Consider the following 16,096-nt stretch of genomic DNA (forward strand, 5'->3'; position numbering starts at 1 on the left):
CACCTTTTCCCTGGTAACCACCGATCAGATCTCCTTGTCAATATACTAACTTGCACCTATGAGTGGAATCATATAGAGTTCGTCTTTCTCTGACTGGCTTATTTCGCTTAACATAATACCCTCGAGGTCCATCCACGTTGCTGTGAATGGGCCAATTTTGTTTTTTTTTATGGCTGAGTAGTATTCCATTGTGTATATATACCATATCTTCTTTATCCAATCATCAGTTTCTGGGCATGTAGGTTGGTTCCACGTCTTGGCTATTGTAAATAATGCTGCAATGAACATAGGGGTGCAAGGGACTCTTGGGATTTCTGATTTCAGGTTCTTAGGATAGATACCCAGTAATGGGATGGCTGGGTCATAGGGTATTTCTATTTTTAACTTTTTGAGAAATCTCCATACTGTTTCTAAAATCTTTTTTGAAACACCAGGAAAGGTCACTGTTTGTATTAGTTTTCTGTGGCTGTTGTAACAAAATAGCACGACTTTAGTGGCTTAAAACAAGAGATATTTATTATCTTATGGTTCTAAGGGCTCCAAATCTTAATTCAGTATCACTGGGCCAAGATCGAGGTATTGACAGGGGCACATTTTCCCAGTTAGTTCTAAGGAGAGTCCGTTCCTTGCCTTTCCCAGCTTCTGGTGGCCGCTGACATTCCTTTGCTTGTGGCCACATCACCCCAATCTCTACCTCCATCTTTATATTACCTTCTCATCTGTGTGTGTCTAATCTCCCTCTGCCCCTCTCTTAAAAGGACACTTGTGATGACGTTAGGACCCACCCAGACAATCCAAGGTAATCTCTCCATATTGAGATCTTTAACTTAATCACATCTGCAAAGACCCTTTTTTTCATATTAAGGTGCCATTTACAGGTTCCAGGGATTTGGACCCGATTTTTTTTTTTTGTGAGGAGCATTGTCCCTGAGCTAACATCCATGCCAATCTTCCTGCATTTTCTATATGGGATGCTGCCACAGCATGGCTTGATGAGCAGTCTGTAGGTCTGCACCCAGGGTCAGAACCTGCAAACCCTGGGCTGCTGAAGCAGAGTATGTGAACTTAACCACTGTGCTGCTGGGCCGGCTCCCACACCAGATATTTTTGAGTGGCCATTATTCAGCCTACTACACTGTTCTCACCTAATTCCAGCCTGTCTCCATTTTGTTGACTCTTCTCTCTCCTCCCCTCTTCTCTCTTCTTAGCAACCTTTCCCAAAGTCTGAGGAGAGCTCAATTCTTCTCCTTCTATTATATGAACCAAAGAACTCTCCTCAGTCCTTAGGGTCAAATGCTCATCTGTTGAATACTCATCAAGGTACTCCAGACAAAAACAAGACAACACAAGAATTATAAATAAATAAAAACCTATGTAACAGAAACCATGATCCCTACAAGGTGAAAATTTATTTTCCTATTATTACAAAAGAGTTGTATCATTTTACTTATCTCTTAAAATCTTACAACAATTTAAAAATAATTGCATGGGGGACGGCCCCATGGTGGAGTGGCTAAGGGTGCATGCTCTGCTGCAGGTGGCCCAGGGTTTTGTCGGTTCGAATCCTGGGCATGGACATGGCACCTCTCATTGAGCCACGCTGAGGCAGCATCCCTTATACCACAACTAGAAGGACCCACAACTAAGAATACTCAACTATGTACCTGGGGGCTTTGGGGAGAAAAAGGAAAAAAATAAAATCTTTAAAAAAAATAATAAAAATAAATGCAATATATTAAATCCTCATGACAATTTTGAGTGGAATATGTTAGTTTTACCATTTTAAAAATGAAGTAGCTGGCCTCAAGAGATACTGCAACCATGCAAAGTTTTACAGCTACGAAAAAGCAGAGCTAGAATTCTGAAGCAGGGCTACCTGACTCCAAGGCTTTGCTCTTAGCACTAAGCTTTACTGCCCCTTGAGGTTCAGTCTGCTAGTCTGTAAAAAGAAATAAAAGTATTGTTAACTACATAGTACCCACAATGTTAAATGAAGTAACGCGAGTAAAAGTACTCTATAAACTACAAAACTTTATACAGAAATGATCACTGTCACCTCCATAATCGCCACCAGTGCCACCATTACTGCTACCACCACCACTGTCATTAATACCACTATCATAACTACCACTACTAATATCACCACCATGACTCCCGTCACCATCATCTCCACTACTACTGTTACCACCATTACAACCAGCTCCACCATCGTGAACACCACTACCACCATCACATCCACCATCACCACCATACCCCCATAAACACCAAAACCACCATCACTCTCACCCCTACCATCACTACCGTGACCACTAATAGTATCACTATTAGCAGTGTGACCACTACTACTACCATTACCAATCTTACTATCACTACAGCCATCCCCATCCTAACCCCAGCTACTGCCATCAAATCATTCTCAACGTCATCAACCCATTGTTATCATTAACTTCTGAAAGATGAAATTTTTGAAAAATTATTTTTTCTCAAATGAATCAGCATGCCATTGGGATTATTTAGGTGGTTATGCATAAGAAAATAATGTAAATTTTGGCCTTGATACATGAGCCTATTATGTGAGAGCATGATGAAATGAGGGGTGGGGAATGAGGGGCAAGCTCTGAGCTCATCATCCTTCTCGGCTCTAAAACATTCTGTAAGGCTTTGCTGGATTTATTGAACAGGCAGTCTATCCACACCAAGTCCATTAAAACAATCCTGCTGGCACTCTATTATTTTCACATGAGTTAAGCTGCAGATTGCTTGAAATACATTCATCTCTGGGAATAGAAGAAAATGATGGGTAAAGCTGACTTGTCTACATACCAGGGAGGTTTGAGGCTGTAAGAAAACTCCCCTTTCATTAAAGCATTGGACAGGGCTAAAAAGTGAGTTGTTTGTGGCTTAGGATGCTACAAATGAAAAGTCTTTAGTCTTTCCTCAGAGAGAGAAAGGAATAGAGAGCAAACAAGAGGACACATACTATTTGCTAAGCACTTGTGAACTCCATCTTTATAACAACACTGTGAGATTGATATTATTTACATTTTACTAATAAATGGACTGAAGCTAAGAGAAGTAAAATTATAATACATGGCGGGGTGGGGCTCTCTGGTTTCAAAGTCCGTGCTTTCCTACTACATCTTATTACCTTGTAGACAAAAAGAAAGAGGATGTTTAATAAGACTTAATAGGTACAAAACACAAAGTCAGATGTTTTCATTGGTATCTCTTTGTGTTATCAAAACAAACTTGTCAAGTAGGCATTATTGTCTCTATTTTACAGCTCAGAAAAAGGAGATTTAAAGAAATTAAACTATTTGTCCAAAGTAAATCAGATAAGAGCCAGAACTAGGATTCAAATTCCTAGTGCAAACTTCCGACAGCACCTTCTCCTCTTCTTCTCCTTACCCCAAACTTTGGTGATGTCAGTACTTGTATATTTAGTAGGAATTGGCATAGACTGTTTTATAAAATGATTCAAAATCTTCTTTGCTTAGTAGCCACCTAAACTTCTATTTTCATGTCGTAGGCAATTTGCTTTGTTTGGGTTTGTTTTCTTGTTGTTGTTACGCTTTTCTTTTTCATTAACTGCTCGAACTAATGTCAATTTATGTTGTGTGGGTGGCTTTCAAGTAGAGACTGAATTACATACTCCTTGCAGATTGCCTGAACTTAATCCAGTATATTTGCAATCTGGGGCTTTATTCATTATTGTGCACATTAAGCTAAATTAATTAGTTGACCTTTTGAAGTTCTTTTTAGACAATGCCATTAATTGTCCTAATTATTTAGGTCTTCCCAACCCTGTTTTAAAACCCTGTATTGATTCTAATTACTGTTGCTTATGTGGCTATTATCTAATGTCTTGGTAAATGCAACTGTATGATCATTTATCTTGAATTTCTCTATTTATTCACTTACCTAGAGCAATATTTTTTTAAGTGACTCATTGTCCCTCTAATCAGCTGTCACTCTTTGCGTAATGCCAGTAGGACAAATAAACTAACAATAATCTCATGGTAAGAGGCAGTAGAAACAGTTTAAACCTAGTCTAAGGAATTCCCAGCTGCTACTTATGTGCCTGCAAGATGATGTTTTAGCAAGAACTCTGTTTTTTCTATATCCTCAGTATTTCTTCAGTTTATTCCTTTTCCTTTACTTTCACTGAGACTGACTTTGAGAGACCCTTACTTTTCTTCAAGTAGAGTCTGTGTTATTGCTTATGTGGTCCTCATGTGTGTTTGTATTCAGTCAGAATTATAGCATGACCAAGCTGGATGTTCATTTTTGAAACTTCTCTGCCCATAAGAAGGAAATGGCAACATAAGTAGAATAAATGCTTGTCTTCCTTCTTCCTGTAGCATTTAGTTATTTAGATGCCAACTGTTGTGACACAGGCACTGTCATCTGTGCTGAAGATACAAAGAATGCTATCACAGACAATATACAAGATACTTAAACAGCAATTCATTAGAGTGTAACCGGCACTAAAACCATTAAAATTAGTTGTTCAATAAATACAGAGGTGAAGTGGGGTCTAACTTACTTTGTCTGTTTATGGAGAAGGCAGTGCATATGGGAGGGTTTAGGAGGCTGTTAAGCTAAATTTTCAGATGCTTTCTGATCCTTAAGGGATACAGTCATTAACCAGGTAGAAAAGGGCAAGAGGGGAAGGAAAATTAATTCTGAAGCATTTCGTGTGTGTGATATTATTTAATTTTCACACTGACCCTATTAAGTAAATGGCAATGATTACAACTGTAAACAAAAAACCAAGACTCAGAGAAGCTGAGTAACTTGCACGAAGTCGTCACCTAGTAATTGGTCAAACAATGATCTAATGCTATATTGTTTTGTTAAAAACTGGACCTCAGGCCCCAAATTCCTGATGTCACCAAACTGAGACTTAATTACAGTTTCAGCTCCCCTAGACATGGAATCTTAAACCAGTCCATCAGGAATCACCTGACCAGCACTAGTTAGGTAATCTGCCTGCAGACCCCAGCCGTCCCCTGAAGGAGAGTAACTTTGCAGTAACCAACCTACATTTGTCTAGTCTAACATCTTGTTCCTGCCCCGTTCAGCCTGTAAGTCTTTCATTTTGTACAGCTTCTTGGAGCTCCTTTCCGTTTGATAGATTGTATGCTGCCCGATTCATATTGTTGAATCAATTGTTGAAAGAAGCCAATAAGATCTTTAAAATTTACTCAGTTGAATTTTGTGTTTTAACAAGTTTGCTTCTCAAGCCTACTTTCTTTGCTGTACCAGGGTTAATTTTTTGGATTTCACAGATGAGTAAAGTATTCTATTTTTTTAAATAGAAATTTATCATAGAGTTTCCAACATTATATTTTAGAAAGTATCAATGTCTAAAAAATAGCTATTATCTATTAGAAATCTCATGTAATAAAAGAAGGCATTGTAATTAAAAAAATAGCACAGACATACGTATAGAACAAAAACACAGTCGTTTCCAAGAAAGTATAGTTGGCAACCTTGATACCACACACATACACTATGTTGTTCTCAAATTTATTTTCTTCAGATTTGCAAAAACTTCGTTGTGGATCAGCATTTGCAAATCACTACAGTAGACTAGTAACTGACTTGGGACAATTAGCCAGGCACCGTGCTGTTTAATATACATCTTTTCTTTTGGAGAGAGGCACACTCAGAGGGCGCCAGTGTGCTGGCCCAGCGGCTGACTCCCCAGCGGCCCTGTGATGTGATGCCCTGTGCTTGTTTACATAGAGGCCAACTCTACCTCTAACAAGTGTTTATTTTGTGTGGGTGGGGGGTGGGGGATCATGGAGGAGGGAGTGAGTAGCTCGCCCTCTTTTCTACCTATTTAAGAATGGATGGTCAGAATGAAAGAGAGTGGAGCTCCTACAATTAGAATGAGAAATGCCAGCTTTCCCCTTTGGTTTATTGGGAGGAGGAAAGGAAACTTGCCAAGTGCCCCACAGAGCCTCCCAATATGAAGTCCTATTTCAAATACTTATTGCCTGCTGCTATCTGAATTTCCATTTAAAAATAATTATCAAAACCATATGGGTTAAAAGCATTGGGGGGAGTCTCAAAATGGAAATATGTAAATTGCAGCAACTTTGGCCTTTTGCATTTGGCTGAGTCTCCCCCAAGCCTCATGCTTCCCTCTGGGCCTTTTGCAGCGCGGTTTCCCATGCTGCTGCCCCCACCAGGCCCAGGCCTCCCCTTCCTTCTCTGCAATCCTGCGCTACAGCTCCCAGCAGTAGAGCAGACTGAACTTAGTTTTCTAGGTCCTAGTGGCTCTCCGCTCACTTCTCGGAATCATTTTAAGCTCTTCTCCAGAAGTCTTTCCTACCTTCTTCCCAACATCTGGTAAAATTACCACTGACTCCTGTGTGTCCCCAGTGTGTGCTGCGCAACTTCAGTCAAAAAAATCTTTCTCACTTCAGAAATCCACCTGGCCATTTGCTCTACTAGATTGTGCCCTACTTGAGAGAAAGGAATAATTTCTCATCTCTGCATTCCCAGCACCTCTATGTTACCCGGTATATTCAGCACATGGTTATGGAATGACTAGAAGCTAACAGCAATTTGATTTAAGCTATGGTGCTAGGTTATGGACTAATCAACTGGCCTTCCAAAATAGATTAAAAAGGATTTATCATGAATCCTCAACCCACTATTAGAAATAATATATAGCAGTTTTCTCACAGATTAATTAAATTTATGTAAGATATTTAATTAAGACTATTCCTAACTAGAATCATTTATGCCATGAAATCGTCTTCTTGAATTAGGCTTACATGATTTCAAAAAAAGGCAAAAAAGGAAAGATGGTAATATTGAGGGCTATCTAGATGCTTGGTGCATAATGACACTAACATCTTAATGTCTGGACGTTGTAAAGGCTTGGCTTTTGGTATGACAAGGACTACTTCTGGAGACTTTAAAGAAACACCAGCACGTTTACATATATACTAATGGTCCTGTGAATTTTTAATATAAATTTCTCACTGTTTTCCACATGCAATCCTGTGACATTTTAGCTCTTGGAGCATTATTTTTATTATAGGCGTAGATTATGTCTAAATCTGAGCTGTCCCATATATGTCCATATATATCAATATGTGACTACTAAACAGTTGAAATGTGGCTCGTCTGAATGAAGATGTGTTATAAGGATGATATATACCAGTTTTGAAGACTTAGTACAAAAGAAGAAGGTAAAATATCTCATTACTATTTTTTATTGATTATATGTTAAATAATAATATTTAGGGTATATTGGGTTAAATAAAAACTAACTCCACTGGTTTATTTTTGTTTTTTAATATGACTACTAGAATATTTAAAATTGCATGCCTATCTCACATTGGTGACTTCGTTGTCTTTCTTTTGGACAGTGCTGTTCTAGATAGACTATGGCAATGGCCAAGTTATATGGCTACATGGTGAGTTGGCCTTGGATCTTGGGTGTAAGCACAGAGGGTGGCAGTATTTAATATCATTAACACATGCTTATTTAGAATCTAGCATGTGCCAAACACTCAAAAGCACTGGAAATGCAGGTTTAAAGCAGGCAGTCATGATCCCTGCTGTCTCAATATATAACCTGGCGAGGAAGACAGATATTAAAAAAAGGATTATTTGAATACCTAATATGACCAATGTGGTGCTTGGCACAGTGAGGGATATGAAGCAGTCTATAAGTCAAAGCATCCAGTTTCAAAGAATTTTCAAACTAGTCAAATACATTTCCTAATAAAGAATGAAAACATTTATTCCACAGTGTATTTTTTTTTCTCTTTTGCTATTTTTCTCCTTGAATATTTAACAGTTTGTATTTAAGCACTTTTAGAAATGACCTTTTATAAATGATAAATGATCTTCTAGAAATGATACATTCTAAGTATTCTAGAAATCTTAGACCTTTCCCTTAATCACTGTGTGACCTTGGTAAATCAGCTTGTCACATTGGAAAGCTCACTAGGCTGGGCGTGCAGAATCCTGAACTCTAGGCTTGACTTTATCTTGAGTCAGCTATGCCATCTTGGACAAGTGCTTTCTTTCTTTGAGCTTAGTAGCCTATCTTTCTTTCAGCTTAATAGCCTAACTCTAGCAAAAGGAAGTTGGTCTAGGTGACTTCTATAGCAGTTAGACTGTTTGCTGGTAACAAGCAGAAGCCTCAGATTTGGTTAAATACTGGAGGTTAATTAATGGACCCACAGACCTGAAAAGTCCAGAATCCCTCTATCCTCCAAAAAGCTGCAAGATCTCGTCCAGCAGCTTCACTAAGGACCCACCTTCCCTCCTTTTCTCTATCTGCTTCCATCACCTTGAGGTTAATTGATTCTAAAATGGCTGCCAGCATCCTTCCATTTATACAACCAGTGTACGAGAGTGACATTTGTCTCAGCATTCTCAGTGCAAGTTCTTGGATTTTCTGGTTGGGGGAGCTTAGATGATATGTCTACCCCTAAACCAAACTCTTTGGATATATAATATCCTGATGCGCTTAGTTTAGTTCCCATGTTTTACCTATGGAGCCAGGAATGAATTCAGTTTCCCTGAAACCTCATTGATCCCTAAACAGAAATCATAGCTGTTACGAAAGGGAAAGGAGAAGTAGTTGACATGAAGGCAACTCACGAATGCTCCATGTGGCATCTGCATGCTCTTGATCCAATTATTTTAACTCTATGCTACTGTACTATCTCATCTGTAAGGTGACAAGAATAATATCATACTCAACGCACAGGATTATTGTGAGGGAGAAAGAAAAAAGCAAATGTGCAGGTTCCTAGCACAGTGCCTAGCTTACAGCAGGCATTAACACAAAACTTTTCAGGCACTCATTCATCCTATTTATCTATAACTCTAAGTCTTTCATTTCCCCATTACTCACTGAACTTGTCTATAAAATATAAATATGAAAGCTTCTTTTGCAGCTTATTCTTAGAACTCTAATGAAAATTCATAGGTAACAAATATGAATTGTGTGAAACTTTTTATATATCAACATAATTTCATTTATTCTCTCAGAAGCTTAACTGCATTGGTCTGGCTGTTTGTTTTAGTGTAACTTAATGTCTAAGGATATATTAGTTTCCCTACATTGACTAATTGTCATTTCCAGCGACACATCCCGGAGAAAAATGTTTTCACAATATTCTGCAAACATGCACTGATTTCTCCTTCTGAACTTCCTTGTAAACAACTTATCAAGCCTTCCAAATTCAGACTGTCATTAATAGAGTAGAAACAGCATAGTAATTTTTTTAAACTGCTGATGTAGGGTAAACACTAAACATAAACATACACGCCTTTCTCTATATCTGCAAACGTGCAGCAGATACACAAACATTTGATCTAAATTATATTGTTACAAAAATAACCAGAAAGTGCATGTTAGCTTCCCCTGAATTCTGTAAATGAGCTTCAATTACACATATTACTACCCATGGTGATTCTATTACAAAACATCTTTGAATTCATCTACACTGAGATAACCCAATATCCCTTCAACTCAATATGTGCAAAAGGAGACTCAATTTTATACCCCCCTTACCTGATTGTTCTTTCACATTGCTTGTTTCTGTTAATGACACCTCCATCCTCAGGTCTGGAGGCCTCAGAATTATCATTTATGCTTTTCTTTTTCTTAGAATAAAGACCTGTCCTATAACGTGAACCATTATAATGTATACAGCAAACCTGTTTCCATGCCCTCATCATGGCTGCTCTTCCCTGGAATTCGTCAATGAAGCCATGGATCAGGTCCACCAAAGGTTCTGAGTCTAAGAGCCTTCTGCTTGTATGTCTTCCCATCAGAGCTCTGTGAAAACTGTGCCTCTTTTAGCTTTATATCACCAGCACTTAGCACGAGTTTTAACACATAGTACATGCTTATTAAACATCGGTTGAACTGAAGCGAGATCTGATTTATCCGAGTAACCTCAGTCTCTCCTCATTCAAACTCAAACTGCATCTTGCTGTCTGATTAATTTTCTCAAAGCACAGCTCTGTTCATGTTACTCTTTTTTTTTTTTTTTAAAGATTTTTTTATTTTTTTCCTTTTTCTCCCCAAAGCCCCCCAGTACATAGTTGTATATTCTTCGTTGTGGGTCCTTCTAGTTGTGGCATGTGGGACGCTGCCTCAGCGTGGTTTGATGAGCAGTGCCATGTCCGCGCCCAGGATTTGAACCAACGAAACACTGGGCCGCCTGCAGCGGAGCGCACAAACTTAACCACTTGGCCACGGGGCCAGCCCCTGTTCATGTTACTCTTTTAATGAACACCCTAAAAGCTACCATTTGTTTAAAGTCTACTATGTTTCAGGGTTATTCTTTTCAATGACCCCACAGCCAACTGTTATTTTCATTTACACTGGGAGGAAATTGAGGTACAATGAAGTGAGGACACAGGCTGAGCTCACGCCATTATCAAGGTGCAGGTCTGTGTATAAATTCCCTTCTGTCTGACTTCAGAGCTGTGGTTTCCACTAGGTTACTTGGCTTTTTCTGCTCAAAAACTCTTCGAATGCCTCTCTAAAACGACATGCCCTTTTAGGAAGGGAACCGATCATTAAAGATCTGAGTTGTGAGCATTTACTGCGGCCTTGTTATTTGGAGTGAGGTGGGTAGAGCAGCAACCTGCCATCCCTCAGAGCTTGTTAGCGATGCTGAATCTCAGCCTCCAACCCAGACCTACTGAACCAGAATCTACATTTTAACAAGATCCCCCAAGTGATATGTAAGCACATTGAAGTTCAGACTCATATTTCAGGGAAACTCTGATCGCTCCGCACCAGCATTGATTTACTGAGCAGAGCAAATCATGTTAGCCTAATCTCAGCTCCTTCTTTCATAGTGTTCTCAAAGATGTCGTTTGAGGACATATGGGAGATTTTAGCAATGAATTGTGTCCGTATGTAATAACACTCTGTAATAATTCAAGGCATTTTTATTCATAACAGTCATTACAGTTTATAATCACATATTTTGAGAATGATTCCTTCTTAATAAACTAACTAGGCTGGAAGTTCTAATGGGCAAGATCCATGTGAGCACTCTTCACCATTGTCTCTCCAGCACTTAGCACAGGACATATTAGAGACTCAGTACACATGTGCTGAGTAAATGAACAGCTTATTGAATAATGACCTTGGGAAGAAAATTTGGTCACAACATGGGGATTACTGATAAGAATATTTTAACTAAGGCGTGAGGATTCAAACTGGGGGTTGGCATTTCTAGTGTTGTATTACGTGGCTCTCTTTTACTCCGCATTTATTCAATCACTTCATCAAAGACATTGCAATCACGTTTCTTAGTTTATGGATAAGACCAATCTGGGGAAAGGCTGAACATTTTAGAGGACAAAATAAAAATCTGATGAGATATTTAAAGACTGGAATGATGATCTGAATCTCATAAAATGAGATTTAATGGAACTAAATGTAATAACATGCATTTTCATTCAAAAGGTCAGTGAAAGAAATGGAAGAGTTGTGGCTTTAGGAAAATGAGTGAAAAGACAGTTTTACTTGGTGCACTATCATTTAAAAGAGTGGACATTACTACCCATAAAAATTATATAAATTAAGGAGGAAATAAGAAAAATGAAGCATCCAAAGTGAAGAACATTGTAGTTGCCTATTTCAAGCCACAGTAAACTTTTCTGAAAAGAATTAGATAGTAAATATTCTTAGCTTTGTGGTCCATGAGGTCTTTGTCACAACTGCTCAATCCTGCTATTGTGGTGCGAAAGCTGCTATCAGTAAACTGTAAACAAATGAGTGACTCAGTTCCAAAAAGCCTTTTTTATAGACATTGAAATTTTAATTTCATGTAATTTTCTTGAAATATTCTTTTCCTGATTTTCTTTTAAACTATTTAAAACTGTAAAAACCATTCTTAGCTCATGAGCCATACTGAGCAAAGTTTGCCAAACACTGCTCTCTCCTATTGTATTCTGACTCCAGTTAGAATTTAGTTCTGGCATCTCCCATTTGGACAGAAGTGGGTAAATTGTTAGGTCTTCAAGTGGGAATGAATACCATACAGATAAGACTGAAAAGCATTTTTGTGTGAAGAAAAGCGAAAAGAAAATGCAGTGCCTAGTCTGGAAAAGAAAGGACTTTGGACAACATGGTTGCCACCTTCGAATAATTGAAAGTAAATTATAGAAAAATATGAAATAAATTTAATAAATTTAATTGCATCTTCAGGTACGAGATGTAGATTGAGAAAGGCCTGAAGTCAAGTTCTAGCTCCACTATGTAATGTGTATGCTATTTTGGACAATATACTAAGTATTTCCCTGCCTCATTCTCCTCATTTATAAAATAAAGAAAATTATAATACCTACTGATTGAATTAGCCTTTATGGTGTAAAACCCACTTCAAAAGTTGGTGGTTTAAAACAACAATCATGTTATCTCTCTTACTTCTGTAGTAAACTGTGCAATCCTTCCACTGGTTTTGCCTGAGCTTTCCCTCATGGCTGCATTTGACCAGAGCATCAGCTGGGTTGGAAGGTCTAAAATGGCCTCGTTCACATCTCTAATAATTGGTTCTAGCTCTTCAGGGAGGTGCCTGGGATCTTCTGCACATGGCCTCTCATTCTCCAGTAAGTCTCAACTGGCTTCCTTATTTGATGCCTCAGGGCAGCATTCTAAGAGAGCAAAAGGAGATCCGTCAGGACTTTTGAAACTGAGGATGCAAAACATGCAGTTTCACTTCCAGGACATTCTATTTCTCAAAGTAAGATACAAGATTAGTCCAGATTTAAGAAGGTGGGGAAAATTTCTCCACCTTTGGATGAGAGTGGCAGAAAAGTCAAATTGCAAAAGGGTGTGGTCATAGGGATTTGTCATTAAATGTGGTCAGTAATCTACCGTTCTTACTTAATGAGGTGTTGTGAGGGTTAAACAAGGCAACATTGTAGCATTTACCATAGTCCCCAACCCACAGGAGTTGCTTAATAAGTGGTGGCTATCTCATCCTGTCTCAGATAGATTTTTGGATAAAGAGGGAAAGAAAGAACACAGAGTGGGAGATGTCCCAGGTTGGAATGAGCTGCCTCAGGGCGTAGAGTCTTTGCTATCATGACAAGTATTGAGACTGGATGGATTAAAGAAGAGAAGCCAACACTGGAAGTGTAGCTAGACAAGGGGACATCCAAGATTAATTCAGTCCTCAAAATTCTTAATTGGATTTTTCTTCTGTTCATTTTATGAAGATCAGTATCAATGAGGTAGAATTTAAGGCAGACTTCATGACACATAGGAGGAAATGTACATTAATTTTATTGCCAATTTTTAAAAATTAAGTTTTTAGTGTGGTCATAGAGAACAATTATGAGCTTAATCTGAAGCCGATTGTGAGACATTTAGCCTTTAAAGAAAATTAAGTGTCATATTGAGTTCCTATTTTCCTTTATAAGTTTCCAGAGAGAACAGGAGAGGATGTTACCTATAAAGTTTGTTCCAATATCATTTGTATTAAAAGACTAAGCATAGAAATATTTTGGAAAACATCTGGTTCTTGGGAGAAAAACAATTTATCTAAAATATGAAAGTGGAGAAGAGAGGGGAAGAAAGAACCCTCCCCCCCCCTGTAGACCTCTCCCCACTGCTGAAATGAGGAGGGGAAGAGTTCTCTGACAATCGAGGTGATCACAAAGAAACATCTGAATCATCCAACCACATAATGAACACGGAACAACGCAGAGAACAAGGCCAGCCTGTTGTCCTGTTGACTGTGGCCCTGCCTACTCTGAAGGGTTTGGGTGGGTAGATTCCTTAGCATTTTTTCTGTTTTTCACATGTGCTTTTGGAGGCCAGAGTACACAAAGGAAAACATCATCTGTTAAAGAATAGACAAAAGACAACTTCAGCCTTTCACTAAAGAAATAATTGAAAATGAATGAACAAATAAATAAGTGGGTGACTCTGTTCTTCTAGGAGTAATCAACTTTGCGTAACGTGCTGGAAATTTTTGTTTGTTTCCTTAGATCTAGTCTCTACCTTTTGTTGTTGCCCAGGGAAGCTGGTCTGTACAAACTATAACAATAGATTCTCTTTTCTTCTGGCTTTCAGGTTGATTTAGCCAAAGAGGAGGACAAGCAGAAAACTGCAGGGAGGAGGTAGAGTGTCCCCAAACCATTTACTCTCACTGGTATTATTAGCTAGGAGGCACTCCAATATCTCTTGCGATTTCTCTTTACCCATCTCACACCCTGGCAAACCATTTCTTATTAAATATTCTTCCAATTACAGCATGCATCTCTTAATGATGGGGATATGTTCTGAGAAATGCATCGTTAGGCAATTTCACCACTGTGTGAACATCACAGAGTGTACTTAGACAAACTTAGTTGGTGTAACCTACTATACACCTAGGTTATATGGTACTAATCTTTTGGGACCACTGTCATATATATGGTCCTTTGTTGACCTAAATGTCGTTATGCAGAGTGTGACTGTACTTAATTTTAATGTGTCATCCCTTTTCTGCTGATATTCATGGAGATCCTAAAATATCTTCTAGTCTAGCCCAAACTAAAAATAATGTGTGACAACAGACAGAAACTATAAGGGAATCAACCATTATAGCTAACATTGAACTGATCAGATATTTTGTTCAAAGATTTTCTCTCATTTGTTAAAAAATATTTTCGAGTGCCTCCTAACTTAGCTAAAATAGAGTATGTGCAAGCAGTTCATAGTCTAGATGTGTAGGTACTCATCAGCCAATTAATCACACAAAACAAATATACAATTTTAAACTGTGGAAGGTGCCATGTGGAGAAGATATGCTGTAGTATGAGAGTGTATAACAGGGGCTCCTAGTGGCCTCAGAGTGAGGGAAGGTTAGCCTACACAAATCATATTTAAGCAGAGATACAATGGATTGCAGGTATTAACTAGGTGTGTAGAACTGGGAATAAAATTTCGGGCAGAGAAAAGATGTGCAAATGTGTTATAGCCGAGAAGAACAGGACACAGTCTAAGAATTAAAGAAGGCTAGTGTGGCAAGAGTTCAGAAGGCAAATGATATCATGGTTTTCAACATGGCTAACAGAGGAGTTAGGGCCAAAGCAGAGGACCTTGTGAATCATATTGAGGATTTTAGTTTATAGCCAAAGAACAATGGAAAGCCTTGTGTTTAAATGAAGGAATGATATGATTTGTATCTTGAAAATATCTCCCTAGCTGAAATATAGAGAATAGACGGGAGGAGGACAAAGTAGAAGGGCGTTAATTAGGAACTCAGTGCAACTGTCCAGGGGAGAAGTGATTCCAGCCTAAATGAGATAAAAGATGGAAAACCTATAGAAAAAACGATAGATTTGAGAGGTATTTAGAAGTAAAGCTGATAGTTAGTGGTGATGGATTGGATTTGGAGGGGTGAGAGAAAGAAAGGTGCCAAAAAATGTCGTTAAGTATCTGGTTGGCTGAGCCAAAAGGATGATTGTGTCAAGCAGGAATCACTGGAACAGCCTCAGGTTTGGAGGAGATCAGATGTTGAGTTTTAGATATTGTTGAGTGTGAAATGCTTTTGAAATATCCAAGAGAGATGATAAGAAGGTAATTCTGGACAGAGGCCTAGAGCTCAGAGGAGAGTTCTAGGTTAGAGGTAAAAACTGAGAATTCATCTGTATGTGGAAAGACATCAGGTCCAGGTGCATAATTTAGATACTATAGGGCAAAATTAGAGGGCAAGAAGAGGACAAAACCCTGAGAATCCCCAACATATGTTGGCTGAGTAAATTAATATGAGAGTGTAAATAAGACTGAAATGGGGAATCCAGAGGCATAGCAGAAAAACCAGCAGTAGCATCATGGAAGCTAAGAAAAGAGAGTGTCAACAGGGATTAGTTTGCAAGGAAGCCAAATAAAATGAAAACAGCAATGAAAAAATCATTCTATTTACCGTTATTAGGTAACTGATAATGGGACAGAAACCAGACTGAAAAGAATGAAGGGTGAGAAAACATAGTGTACAAATATAGGAAATTTGTTCAATGACTTTGACTATAAAAGGGAGAGATTGGGGTTGGATGAAGGGTGTGGTTGAGTGAGACATTTTTCAAGAGAGAAAAA

The 16,096-nt window shown here is 38.5% G+C and overlaps 1 protein-coding gene across 4 annotated transcripts in view; it reads left to right on the forward strand.

The window, feature by feature from the left end:
* Positions 1-16,096, forward strand: part of TENM4 (teneurin transmembrane protein 4) — a 2,704,309-nt gene that overhangs the window by 749,167 nt on the left and 1,939,046 nt on the right. For 2 of the 4 annotated variants that reach the window (XM_070625736.1, XM_070625737.1), the window contains one exon: positions 14,090-14,136. The exons of the other annotated variants lie outside the window; for them this stretch is intronic. The gene's annotated coding sequence lies outside the window, so the exon portion shown is untranslated. The remainder of the gene's footprint in view (positions 1-14,089; positions 14,137-16,096) is intronic. 4 annotated transcript variants of the gene reach the window in all.

This window comes from Equus przewalskii, chromosome 6, assembly GCF_037783145.1.
Source record: "Equus przewalskii isolate Varuska chromosome 6, EquPr2, whole genome shotgun sequence".
Lineage (NCBI taxonomy): Eukaryota > Metazoa > Chordata > Mammalia > Perissodactyla > Equidae > Equus > Equus przewalskii.